The sequence below is a fragment of the Diceros bicornis genome, chromosome 1, assembly GCF_020826845.1.
Source record: "Diceros bicornis minor isolate mBicDic1 chromosome 1, mDicBic1.mat.cur, whole genome shotgun sequence".
Taxonomy (NCBI): Eukaryota; Metazoa; Chordata; class Mammalia; order Perissodactyla; family Rhinocerotidae; genus Diceros; species Diceros bicornis.
Genome location: NC_080740.1, coordinates 10,975,331 through 10,988,773, shown reverse-complemented (window position 1 = coordinate 10,988,773; position 13,443 = coordinate 10,975,331). Strand labels below are relative to the sequence as shown.

General features: G+C 38.6%; 1 protein-coding gene across 2 annotated transcripts in view; it reads left to right on the top strand.

Moving 5' to 3' along the window:
* Positions 1–13,443, top strand: part of TMEM167A (transmembrane protein 167A) — a 66,492-nt gene that overhangs the window by 26,491 nt on the left and 26,558 nt on the right. The window lies entirely within an intron of this gene.

Below are 13,443 nucleotides of genomic sequence, written 5' to 3'. Positions count from 1 at the left end.
GAATCAGTTTATGATGATTACTCCTATTCTGAACTGTCTCTTGGGCTTTGCATTAGGTCAAGGATTTTCAGCGTATCCCAAAAATAGGACTCTCTTATCAGCATATACATGAAGAGTGAGTCACCTTTCTGGATCTAGTTTCTGAGTGGCCATCTGTTGTCCAACTCTGTTGCCAACTAGACTTTCCAAAAGCTATGTCAGCTAAATTTTTATATGCTAATACAAATCTAATATAAAGAAAGGAAGAATATTCTAGATAATCAGTTCTAAGACATTTCTTTAATTTGCCATTTCAGAGGAGGTAGGTGGAAAGTAGAGGAAGTAGTAATTTCTTTTGAAAATTTGTGGTAAGATAAAAATTTTCACTATGTGTAGATGCTGAAGACGAGAGGCAGCTATTCCTGACCCCAGCCATTCTGACCTTTGAAACACAAGCCCTGTGGGAGGTGGGGCACAGGATTCTATGAAGAAAAGCAATTAGCATTTTCTTTAATGTATTTTTTTCAAAGACCTACCACTGAATCCTGTTCTCTAACCCAAAGGGCAGCGTTGGTAGGTTTAAGGCCACCAAATATTCAGATATTCCTTTTGTGGTCTTGCTGGGGTGGTAGTATGCAGAAGAGGATTAAGGATCAATTTAAGCATCGGATGGACTGTCTCTTATTGTAGTCTTATTGTGGGACTGGATGGGATGATGGGCACTGAAGTCCACAGCTTGCTGGGTTCAAATACTCTCTGTAACTCCCTTCCTGGCTCCAGAATCTTTTGATTCCATTTCGCCTAGAATTTGTTTTGTGCTGATATTTAGTTCCTGATTGGCCTCAGCTGTGCCGATGGCAGGAGCAAGTCTTCTTTCCAGGCACTCTTAAAAGATGGTCAGTCAAAAGGCCACATAGTCTGTTGAATTCCCTCGGTGGCTTAAAAAAGTTTAGATTCAAGTCCAATGTCTTGTTATTGTCTTTGCTGCCGCGCCAGGCAGTATCCTGAATGCTCTTACATATGCAAATTCAAAATAGCCCTTTCATGCGGGGGATAATAGTAAGATATAATTTTTAATAGACTCCTTCATCTTAGTAATATGTGGATCAGTCTAGGGTTATCTTGTAAGGCAAAATAGAGGTTTAAATGAAGTAACTTCTCCAAGTTTACAAAGTCTCTGCCTGGTTTTGTGAAAAAGACTTAGCACTTATAAATAGAATATTTATATTTCACCATTTTTTCAAGAAGCATTTTTAGAGTGAATATGGTATATTATCACTGAAGACGGACAAGTTACACAGTTTTCTTTCCTCTGAGAGAAATGAAGTTATACAAAGTGCAATGGGATAGCATTTATTGCAATAATGCTAGGGTTCTAGAAGAAAATAAAAGAAGGGTGACAGCTCAGTCAGGGATATGAAATTCCTTCCAGAGAAGCATGCTTCAGCTGAATTTAAGAGCAATATGCAAAAGCACCACTGGGTGCATTATGGACATAAATATCTAGCTTGTTGTGCCAGACGGGGAGCATTAAGCCTAGAAAGGTGGACAGAGTTTAGATCCTAAAGGATCTGGATTTTTCTCATTACTATCTGTTACCTACCTCAAAATTGAAGTTGAATATGTGTTCCCTCCTGCCAGAAAACTTCAAGAAAAAAATAAAATCCTCCTTAGTGTATGTGTAAAGAAGATTGAATATATCCATGCCAACCTGAATTTGGACCAGGAATACAATAGTATACTCTCCAGAGACTCACCTGCACAGCATATAAAGCTGAGGTAACCAGTCAGGCCAAGTATTTTTAGGAACTCTTAGTAGGTCCTACTGCATCAGTCCCGGAAGCAGCTGTGGTTGTTAAAGCACATGTGTATCTGCACAAGAAGCAGAGATGGTTGCATTGTCTACATTTCCTGGGTGCACAGAAAAGATTTCCAGTAAGCAAGGCCTTGTGCTGTTTTCAAAGCCTTTGAGAAGTTACTGGATCATAGGAAGCTGAAAACAAGAATGGAAGATTCTTAGGACTGCTCTTCACTTTCTTTGGTATCCAGTAACAGAAGTTCAGTTGAACTTCTCAGAAGTAGCTGACTAATAGCATTGTGAATACTGCACAGCCTTGTTCTCAATTAGCAAGTTACTACTGGCTTCCAAAAATAACTTCATAATTAGGTCATTTATACACTGCCTTCCATGGTGTCTTTTACTTTGCCCTAAACTAATCCCAAAATAATCTGAAATGCCACTCCAGTATCATAAAAACGGGGGAGGTGGAAGTATATTTCCTGTGATTTTGAGAGTACGGACAATCATCCTGCTTTGCTTAGTGCACGTCTGTGGTACGTAATAAAATCAAAATGAACTCGCAAGAGGCTCCTGGTTTTGTCTTATTGTCAGATGAGTGAAAGCAGTTTTTTTAGAGGTTAAAAAATTAAATTGCCACCTTTTGAGTAAGATGAGAAAGAAATATTTCTATTCGTTTTACCTATATTTTAATTTTCATGGCTGATCAAGATTAGTTTGGGGGACTTTGTATGTTGTGGGTTGTTGTTTTGCATCTTAAAGATCTTCAGTCTGTTACATTGCTGTTTCTTTGAGTAAGCCTTCAAGAGCCTAAATGACTTGCTTTAGATGGGAAGTTATTAATTCCCCCAGAAACGGTCAAAATCTGATTCTGAATGAAAGTGACAGTTATTAATTGTTGACAGTTTCAACCTTATCCTCAACTGAGGGCCTTCAGATGCCCATATATTCTGGCAGGTAGCTATCATTTTCTGTCCAAAATCTGTCTGTGAGCAGTGCCCATCAGAGTCAGATTAATCAGCCCATGTATACCACTTATGGAGAAATACGAGAAAGCGTGTATGTGCTACATGCCTTGCTTCGGGGAGCATGGCCTTTCTACTGTTACTTTCCCAGCACCAAATTAACACAGACAAACCTTTGTTACAACCTGTTATTAGAAAGAATCTACTTAACCAAACGAATTGCAACAACTGTATTTTTAGTTGAGTTGTAAACTCAAAAAGTACCTCAGATATGAATAGAAAAACAGTATCTTAGATGTTTCCTTCAATATATATTGTAAACCTACCTCACCGCTCCATTATAGCTACCAGTTAATGTGAGACTTGATAGAGAAAATCACTAAATTTCTGATTTCTAACTCAAACGAATTCAAAATGGCTTTTCTTGAGACTACTGAATTTAATAGTGGGAAAGCTAAAACTGTTTTCAATTCAGAGGGTCTGCATTAGTATCCTTGACCAGAACAGATTTGTCTGGGGGAAAAAAAAGAAACATAAATATTGAAAATAAGGGTAAGTCACTTTACACACACTTTGTGGAGGATGAGAACACTCAGGACCTGCAAAATACCCAGACACCACTTCTGTTTGAGCTTTATTTGGCAAGGAAGTGGCCTAGGAGAAAATGTGTAGTGATTGAGGGTTTGTACCCAAATTGTCAAAACGTGTAATTTATGAGGCGCTTCATTTTTGATCAAGTACTATGTCTAGGCTAAATGCTGGAAAAATAATGTGCACAGATATTAAACTGTTTAAAAAGAAGTAAGGAAATGTTGAAGGTGTGAAGGATTTTAAGAAGGCCAGCACCAAGGAGGGAATATTTGCAGTATTGAAGTGTTAAAAGTGATCTGCAGGCTCAGGGTAACATCAAAAGATTTGACCTTGCCAATTAAAAGTTATGAAGATAATGAGAGTACTCCTTCAATAACATTTCATTAGGGCTTCTGACAAACAATATAGTATTTTCCTTTTTATTTTATTTAATACAAATATTGTTTATTCGGCTTGCTTTTTACCTGTTAATTCACAAATGGAACTGCTATTAAATCTTGGAAAATAATGAGAGTACTTTGACTTGTAAAATATGTTTAAGAAAGTTTACAACATGAAATTAAGAGAGCTATAGAACACAAATGTAGGGTTGGATGAGTTTTCTGAAAATTTAGTTTTATGAAGAATCTAAACCTCATCCAGATCTCTGATAATGGGTCACTGTTCTTAGCTCTAAGTGAGTCAAAGCCAAAATAACATAGTAACATAGTTCTAAACCCGTAATGTAAAATTGCATTCATATTCTGGCAACTCCAATGCCAGTTGAGTTGTTTTTATTTTGAAGTATTACCATCTCAGGCATCTTTTCAAAGAAGTTTAATTGAATCTGTTAACACTTGGAAATTGGACATAGAAAACTATTTAACACTTGGAAAATGGACATAGACAACTATTGAGATGGTTCCTGAATCCCTAGGCAATTAGACTGACCTGCCATGAAGAACAGAAATAGAGGTGGAACTCAGGATAATCTTTATGCCCCCAAGGAATGAAAAATTAATCCCTCTGGCATTCCTGCCCTACAAGGTAGGGTCCTCCATATCTCCCTAGAAGAATCTTTTGAGAACTGGCTGTGTGCTAGACACGGCTAGGGACAGGATGTACAACGTGGAACAAGACAAATACAGCTCCTGCTATCATGGAACCTAGATTCTAGTGAAGACCAACTAACCAAAAAATTAGATAAGCATACACGACCTCTAGTAAGAACCCTGAAGAAAAACAACGATTTAGATGAAATGGTCAGAGAAGGCCAGTCCATGGAATTGATGGTTAGGCTAAGACCTGCAGATGAAAAGAGCATAAGCCAAGAGTCAGAAGGAATAACATATTCAAGGACCCAGAGATGGGAAACAGCCTGGGACTTGAAATGGAGAAATTGATAGGAAACTAGCATGAAGAATATACTGAAAGAATGGTATAACTTGGATAGAGAAATGGGCCAAATCATGCAGTGCTTTGAGCCATAGAAAAGGTCGGCAGGCTCACACAAAGGATTTGACCTTACCTGATTGGAGCAGGCATAGTAGTCTCTGTAAGGCTGTTGTATGCGTCTAATATCAGAGGTGAAATCCACAGAGCAGGTAGTTGGGAAGGGAAAGCTAGAAGCCTCAGGATGGACTGAAACCCATGTCATTTCTTGCTCTGATCTTGGTGCTGTGGATGTCCTGCGTAAAGAAGCCAGTACCCTTCATCTTGGAGCTAAACACATGCATCTGGGCCAGGAGTCAGAGAAGCTGAAGGAGAAGGGAGAGTAGTTGTAGGCCCAGCCATTGCCTCATGCTAACAAGGTTAGCACATTGGTGACAACATACATGCGCTAACAAAATGGCTGCTGCTTCACCTCTGCCCTTCAAATTTCACACAAGACTCTCCTGTGGCCCACTCTGATAGGAACCTTACAGAGGAGGGAATTCTAGAAGATGTAGGTCAGCCTAACCAAGTTGACACATTACAAGGTCATCTTGCTCTCTAAACCCCTTCCATCTAGTTCTCCTCCCAGCAACTGGAACTTAATATATCCCAAACAAAGCTCTTCATCTTCCCTTCTAAACCTGCTCTCCTCTGGGTTTCCCTATTTTTGTAAACAGTACAACCTTCCTTCTATAATCAAAACTTACTAATCCCCTGAACTTCTCTTTTGTCTCTCTCATATCCCTCCCTTGCTCCCACCAATCTGTAACTTAGTTCTATCATTTTTACCTTGGCAGTGCCCACCCCAGGTGTAAGAGTTCAAACTCAGCAGGTGATTATACAGTCCCTCACACAGATTTCATATTTAGTTTGATATAAGCCCCATTCTGGAAGCCCAGAAGTACAGCAAGGGCATTCTCCCCTCCAAAGACACATACAGCAGAGTGAGTTATGGTGGAGGAGCTAGCATGCTGTTATCATTATTTAAACCAAGAAAAACACACTGTAGACAAGATGAAAGATCTAATAAAAATGTGTTCTTATTCCTGATTCTAAAACTTTAACAGCTGGGCTTTCCCATGTGGAGTAATGTTACATAAATAACTCAGCCAGGAAGCAGAGGGGCTGTGAAGAAGTCCAACAAAATGATAGATGATCTTGGACACTCTGAATATCACACCCAATGGAGTTACAAGGAAATAAGTGGTCATGGAATGGACCAGTGAGCTGGTGCTGGTATGATCAGCTGACTTTACAGAACCTCAGTCATGTATCACTAATTCTACAGAAGTTTTCTTTCTACTTAAGCATATTAACACTCTAATCTATTTCAAAGGGACTTTTTCAGCTACATCCAAATTTGTCATCTTTTAATTAGGGAAATCAGCTCTCAGAAAATAAACTTGTTGAGATTTAAAACAAATAAACTCAATTCTTATGTTTTTATTTTCTTTTAAAGGGGACAAATATCACGGAGTACATCCTATTTGTATTTTTGTCCACGTAATCTGGGTATAGCTCATCTTACATTTCCTTCTCCCACTTCTTCCTTCCGCTGAAGTATATATAGTCGCAGCTGTGGCACAAATGCCAAAAGGCATCACGAGAAAATATGAGTAAGGAACAGAACTTTAGCCCAAGAAAGTGAATACAGTTCTCCTTTTCCATTTATATAATGAGAAAGTGGTGGGAGGGAGCAGCAATCCGTATGCTAGACACAGAACTTTGAGGCAAGTCTCCTCATCTCTCCTGGGTTTGGATTAGAAGATCTCTAGAAGCCTTTGCAGCTCTGAAAACCGACGACTCTCCTGTATTTATAGTACAAGTTGTTCTTCACTGATCCCCACTTATATTTCTCAGCAGTTGCTTAAACATGGACAAAGAGCTCTTAGAGAGTAAAGAATCATTAGTTTTTTCCAGGCATGTTCTTGGAAATCCCTCTGTAGTTGGAGGTTCTGCTATGTGAAATGTACCCAGGAATTCACCTTGCCAGAAATTATGTGGGGGCTTGCTTCAGCCTTTTTGAAGAGTTAAAGGAGATATTCTGTGATCATACGGTGGTTACTTCAGTAGGAAACCTTCAGAGAGCCTGTGCTTGTTACTCCTTTCTTTACCTGATCCTGAGATTAACCTCGTCTATGAATATCAGCAAGAATCAACCCACTCATTGGCAACACCATGCAAAGGGAAATATCCACATGACCTAGAAAGAAGAGAAGGAGAAAAAGTACAAAGAAAATTACTTCTAGGCCTTTAAGTGCTCATCATTTCCCCCTACTCTCTGCCCTCCCTCCATGTGTTTTTACTCGCTATGATCCCAGACAATACACTAATATAGCTGCCCCTCACCTCTGATCACCCTAGCACAGTACGAGTCACTAAGCAAGAGATGCTTCTATTTTCCACTATTTATTCTTCCAAAAGGATGGTGACCTCTGCATGATATGCCTTGTACTTGAGAGAAGATGCAATGGGCCCCTTCAGAATCATATGGGAGACAAGACACCTTTAGTCTCATACCTAAAAATGATTTTAAAAAATTTCTCTCACTACAAAATTTAACCTATGAATTACAGAAAATTTAGAAAATGCAAATACACAAAAAGAAAAAAAGTTTTCAGTAGTCCTGTCAATCCAAAATAATCACCCTTAACAATTCACGTAAAGATATCCATGTAAAGATAAAACATATATAGTTTATTTTTACAAAATGAGATAAAATAGTATATGCTATTTTGTAGTCTCCCCATTTAACAATATATCATGAACATCTTTACACAAATTATAGATTTTTACTGTTATACCATTTTTAAATGGAGAGTCACTATGGAATACAATGTAATTTATTTAACCTATAGCCTGTAATTGGACAATTATATTGTTTCCACTCTGGAAATTATATATTTAAAATGACAGCATGGTACAAATCACATCAGTGTCCTCTAAGATCAATTTATATCACACATGTACTTAAGTTAAATGGATATCGCAAGTTTCCACTTAGCTCTGCATAAACAGGTCTTTTGTTCAGGATAAGAGGCACATGTAGGCAAAAGAGTTGACTGCTTACTTCTGATTATTTCAGGGGCACTTGGAAGTATCTCCTTACTCCACCTCTACCTGCAAACTGAAATTACACCTTTAAAAAGCTTAACATTTATATTTTATTAACTTTTAATAGAGTAGGGCACAATGCATTTTAAAGCATCCCCTCCCCCACCACCATGAGTCTTCCATGAAGTCTCTGCAGGCATTAGGTGGGAAAAACAGCTGCTGAATCCAGCTCTATTAAACATTGCAGGACAATGAGCAAAACAGAGACGTTCCCCAGGCTGGGCAAAAGAAATTAGGCATCTGAGAAGTAAGAGAGACAGAGTAATAGCAGACACAGGAACTTGAAAAGTGAGCCGAGGCTGTGGGCATGCTATAGAACATTCAGACTGAGCAAAGCGCCCCTAAATGCAACAGCCTGAATGTTCTGCAGTGACCTATCCTATTGACGCCTTTGCTTCCACAGTTTTTCAGTCACTCAGGGTGCAGTGGAACTATAGGGGGGCTATTTTAATAATGGAAGTTATGGAGGATAAATTTACAGAAAATTTTGATGGAATTCATTTATTTGTTTATTCTACAAAATGGAATATTTATGCCACCATTAAATGTATATTTAAGTGTATTTTTGACATGAAAGGATGCACACTATAGATTAAGAGACGAAATCGTGTTACAAAACACTTTATGGAATGTGATCCCTTAGTGTAAAAAACCCTGCATGTGTTCATGTATATGTGTGCACACACATACACTCATATTTATAGGAAAAGAGCTATAAAAATACGTACCAGCAAGCTAATAATGGCTTTCTCCAGGAGGTAGGAATAACAGTAGTTTTTCTTTCCTTTTATTTTTTAAATTTGTATTTTTATGGTAAACATTTATGATAAAATTAATAGCAGGTATGTACATTTGAATTTCCTGCTCTACCTTTTTTCTTCATGCTTGATATTTTCAGACCATCAGATTCTTGTTGCAACTTGCTTTATTGACTTTTCTCCTCTTTGTATAATGCCCATGAGAATATGAAATGTCTTTGTCATTTTATCTCTGAATCTGTTGCTCTAGCTCCCTTTTTTCCCACTTTCTCCCACACTCACTCTCTCAAACTAGATGTTGCATATGAAGTTAAAGTATTTAAGGGTGGTCACTCCTTATTTCCCTTTGGAAATCCAGAATGTGAACAGTATTTAGTAAACTTTCATCTATCATGTAAATTCTTAATTCTTTGAAGAAACACAAATGGACTGAATTTATCCCCTAATGCCCTGACTTCGAGCATTTTCAACCATCAAGAAAAGTAAATCATTTAAATTTAGAACTGACAAGAAACAGACTCAATTATCTCCAACATACATGCATTAAGAAGAGTCTGCCAAGGGTTTTGTGTAAAGGCAAAAGATAATAAACTTAAAATGTATATATTAGTCGATGAAAGTTTTCATATACAACAGAGTGAGTGATCCACTTTCCAGAAATAAATGCCTTGCATTGAATATAAAATTAATGCCAAATATATGAGCTTATTTTTTGAGTGCTGAAACAATTCTATCTTAAATGAAATGAAATGCGTCTATCTGGGATTACAAGGCACAAAGATGTCAACTTTATAAATTTTCCTGATTCTCTGGTTTATGACAATAATGGCAAACATCTCCATTCACTTTATATACCTTATAAAGTACTGGAGAATTTGGTATTTATTACACCATTCGATTATGTATACTTTGAGGCTTTTGAAAAAAATTACGTATTTGACAAGTCTTTGTATGAAAATCTGTGCATGAATGATTTTGTAGTAGTTATGTATGGCTTTGGACACTTAAAAATGTTTTTTCTATAATCGTGTTAATTACTGAAGCCAGGTTAATGGATGGCATGTAGAAGAAGCCTATTACATATAGGAGTTGTGGCTGATGATTGAAGTCTTCTTTCTCATCTAATGATTTATTCCACCTTCCTCACTGGGAGTTCTTAGAATATCAAAAGGATGTCTAAGTATTAATAATTAAATAAGGAATAGAAATGTCAATGAGGCATAATTTTTCAGTTTTAGGATTGTTGATGAACATAGTTTACTGACTAAAAACCTTGGATCACTCCTTTTGAAAGATAGCCTATTCACTGACCCCATTACCTACCTGCTCTGTGTGAAAGTGGGAACCATCGAAAGTTCTCAGAGGCATAAAATGAAAATCCTGCCTTACACTATCCAGAAATTCTTCTCCATATCCTGCTTCCAGAACTATGGACCCACGGACTGATGTCCCTGCTTCCTCCACTATTGGCCCATGTGACTCTCTGCCTTCCAAATCCTCTGCTTCCAATGAAATATCAGGGCTGATTCAGTCAGGGTTCTTATTTACAAACAACACATACTGACCCAGACCAAATTAAGTAGAAAACAAATTTATTGGAAGGATATTAGTTACCTCATAAGGATATTAGTTATCTCCTAGAATAATCCAGAAGGCCAGCAAGCCAGGGAAGGAAATCAAACAAAAGCATAGGGAAGCTGGATGCTGAAACCTCAGCTAAGTTAATGCCACTGCTGAACAGTGGGCCTTGTCATTAGCGCTCCATCACTTGTCCCTGAATGTTGTATCTCTGTGGATGAAATAAATTCTTCACTGTCTCTGTCCCTATGTCTCGTGGGCTACAGATTCAAAGTCCCACGATTGAGTGTATTAGTCAACTGTTGACACACTAGAGCTGCATAACAAAACCACTCCAAAATTCAGTGGCTTAAAATAACAATAATTTATTTTTGCTCATTTGTCTGTGAGTCAGCTGAGGGTTAGCTGATCTAAGCTGTGCTTGGCTGTCCTCGGCCTCAAACTTCAGGTTGGGTTCCATTTGAACTCCTTAGCTCTCCTTCTTATTGGATCAGTGGGCTGCCTGACATTTCTTCTCATGGTGATGGCAGAAGTTCATGATGGCCAGCCAAACTGTGTAAGTACATTTCAAACCTATGCAACATCAAATCTACTGACATTCCCTTGACATATACAAGTCATATGGCAAGCCCAAAGACAAGGGGGCAGTGAAAAACATTCCACCTCTAATGAGAAGAGCTGTGAAATCACATAGCAAAACTGATAAACACAGGATGGGATGAAGAATTGGGGCTAATATTTTAATTTATTCCAATGACAATTCCTACTGGTCAAGTTCAGGCCTTGTAATGATGCCATAGCTGCTAAAGGGATGTGTAGAGCAAGTATCTGGTCCTTTCCACTTCTGTAGGGGAGAAAAGGCCCTACTGGAAGGAGGTTCAAATGCTGAGCAGCCATCAAAGTGACAAATATCCATCAAAAGTGCCCAATCATTATGCTTTCCCATTCCCTTCAATGGAGTTCTGGTAGATAGTAAAGAAGTTGCATACGTGGACAGTGAAAATTAAATCAGGGTAGGAATTTGGAGACTTCAGCTACGTAGTAGTAAAAGAAGAGGAAACATCGTTTTCTCCAGAATAATGACAATGAGATGATCATACTTGTAACACCTTTGCCCTGGCTCTACACAGAACCCTGAATCAATACGCTATTCTTCTCTCATCCTTGTACCCCAAAAGATTTAGTGGAAGTAAATAAATGTGAAATAGAAAGAAAGGAACACTCTTATTTATGAAGACGTTCAATCCCCTTCACACATACATCCCAGGAGCAAGAGTTAAACTCCTACAAAAAAAAAAAAAAAAAAAAAAAAAATCAGGGAACTCTTCTGCCAAACATCACTTTTTTCTCTTAAGAATTTTAACAGTCATTAGTCTGACACCTCTGTGGGAACAAAACCAGAAATTTGGGGCAAATCTAGTCTGATTCCACCTCTAGTCTTTTGACTTCTGTAATCTTCCTAAATGTGACTGCAGGCATAGCTATGTAAGGCATGACTTGGTGAAGATGAGACTGTAGAGGAAGAAAGATGAGCGGGTCCATGGGTAGCTAATTACACCATTCAGAGAAGCATCATTGGGCTGGGGCATAGCTAATACATGGGACTGTGCTCCAGGACAGGGCCCTTGTCCCTCGTTGCTCTTCCTTTTTATAGGTCAGGTAGGAAAGCAACATTGGTTGGGGGAATAAATGTTTGGACTCAACTGCCAAGCAAAATAAGCCAGTAGTTGTTTACGGCAATAATAGGAGATACTAGCTGCTCAGCAGATGGAGACTTTGGAGATCGAAGTTCCCATAGAAATTTGAGTTCAGATGCACCTCTGCCACCATCAGAATTAGGATCACCTAGCTTGTCGCTGGAGAGAGTTCCAAAGTCATTCATTGGAAAATTCTGCTAGGCTTAGAGATGGACCAATTGTTGTATTGCTACTGGTATAGCAAAAGGGACTCATGGGCAGGTCAATTTTGTGAATAAGCAGCAGTTGCTACTGCTCTTGGTGACCATTTGTTAGACTGATTACTCTAGAGAAACAGGCTCCAAGGCAACTTTCTTAAAAGTCACCAAGTATCTACCATTAATGTCACCTAGTCCCTAAGGAGCATCTCAAACAGCTTCTATCTTCCTCTCAGTTCAATGATATAAGGTACTAAACACTGAGGTAAGGAAGCACTGATGTGGCCTGGCCATCAAAATGCAGATGTACGCTTAGTACTGAATTTTTCCTTAGCAAAAAAACCATGTTAGTCTGATTGAATTCAAAAGAAATGGACTTCTTCCTTCTGCGGAAGTTAGATCCTTGCCCCCAGCCTGGCACTTTCATGGAGATCATGTGTGTTTGAGTGATGTGTAGTTGGCACAAGTGTCCTGTACTGAACCCTTCTGGAGTGCCAATGCAGCTTAGTTTTCCTGCTTCTCTGGGGACAGCCCCACATGAAGCTGATTCTTCTGGGTATGGATGACACCCAGCCAAGGCAGACAATCAGATTCTCTCAGGTATCTGAAATCTGGTTTGGAGAGACAGTGAGGCTTGGAGGAAGTGGAGTTAGGGTGCATTAATGGCAGCACTCTGATGAGATACTCGTGAAAATCCTCAGAAGCTTTTCAGTAAGTTGCCTGTTCCTTTTCTTTCTTTTAATTATTATTATTATTTTTTGCTTAAATTAGCTGAATTTTGTTTCCGTTGTTCCAAACTAAAATAACTATGCCAAACACAATCTTTTTGGAGAGCAGACCAAGGTTCAAGGACATGCAAATTATCCAGAGACTCTCACAATTATGCAGTATTACTTTATAACCATTTGAGAATCCAGGAAGGGCTCATTGTCAAGTGCCCCACCTAATAACATCCTCCAGAACAGGTGGCTGGAGGATAGAGAATGTCTGGTGAATGTTTCCCATCTTCTAACTAGGACAGGGACAACTAGATGAAGTCAAGCAACAGCTAAGTGGTGCTTTTAAACTGCAAAACTCCACAAGACATGACTCAAGGGGCACCTACTCTACTTATAACTCTAGTCATCATTATGCTTCTTATTTCTCAAGCGCTTTGTGTATATTCAAGTTCTTTAATAATGAGAGAGTTCTTGGAAGAACCGTCAAAGTACCCAGATGTTTCTAGATAAGTCATAGGTCATCTTTCTACAATGAGAAGCAACATGTGAAAGGGAATCAAAGGATGCTTATAATTCCTGCCAGCTTGCCTTGACAATCCATCCACTCCCCTAAACAGTCTTTTGATATAACAGA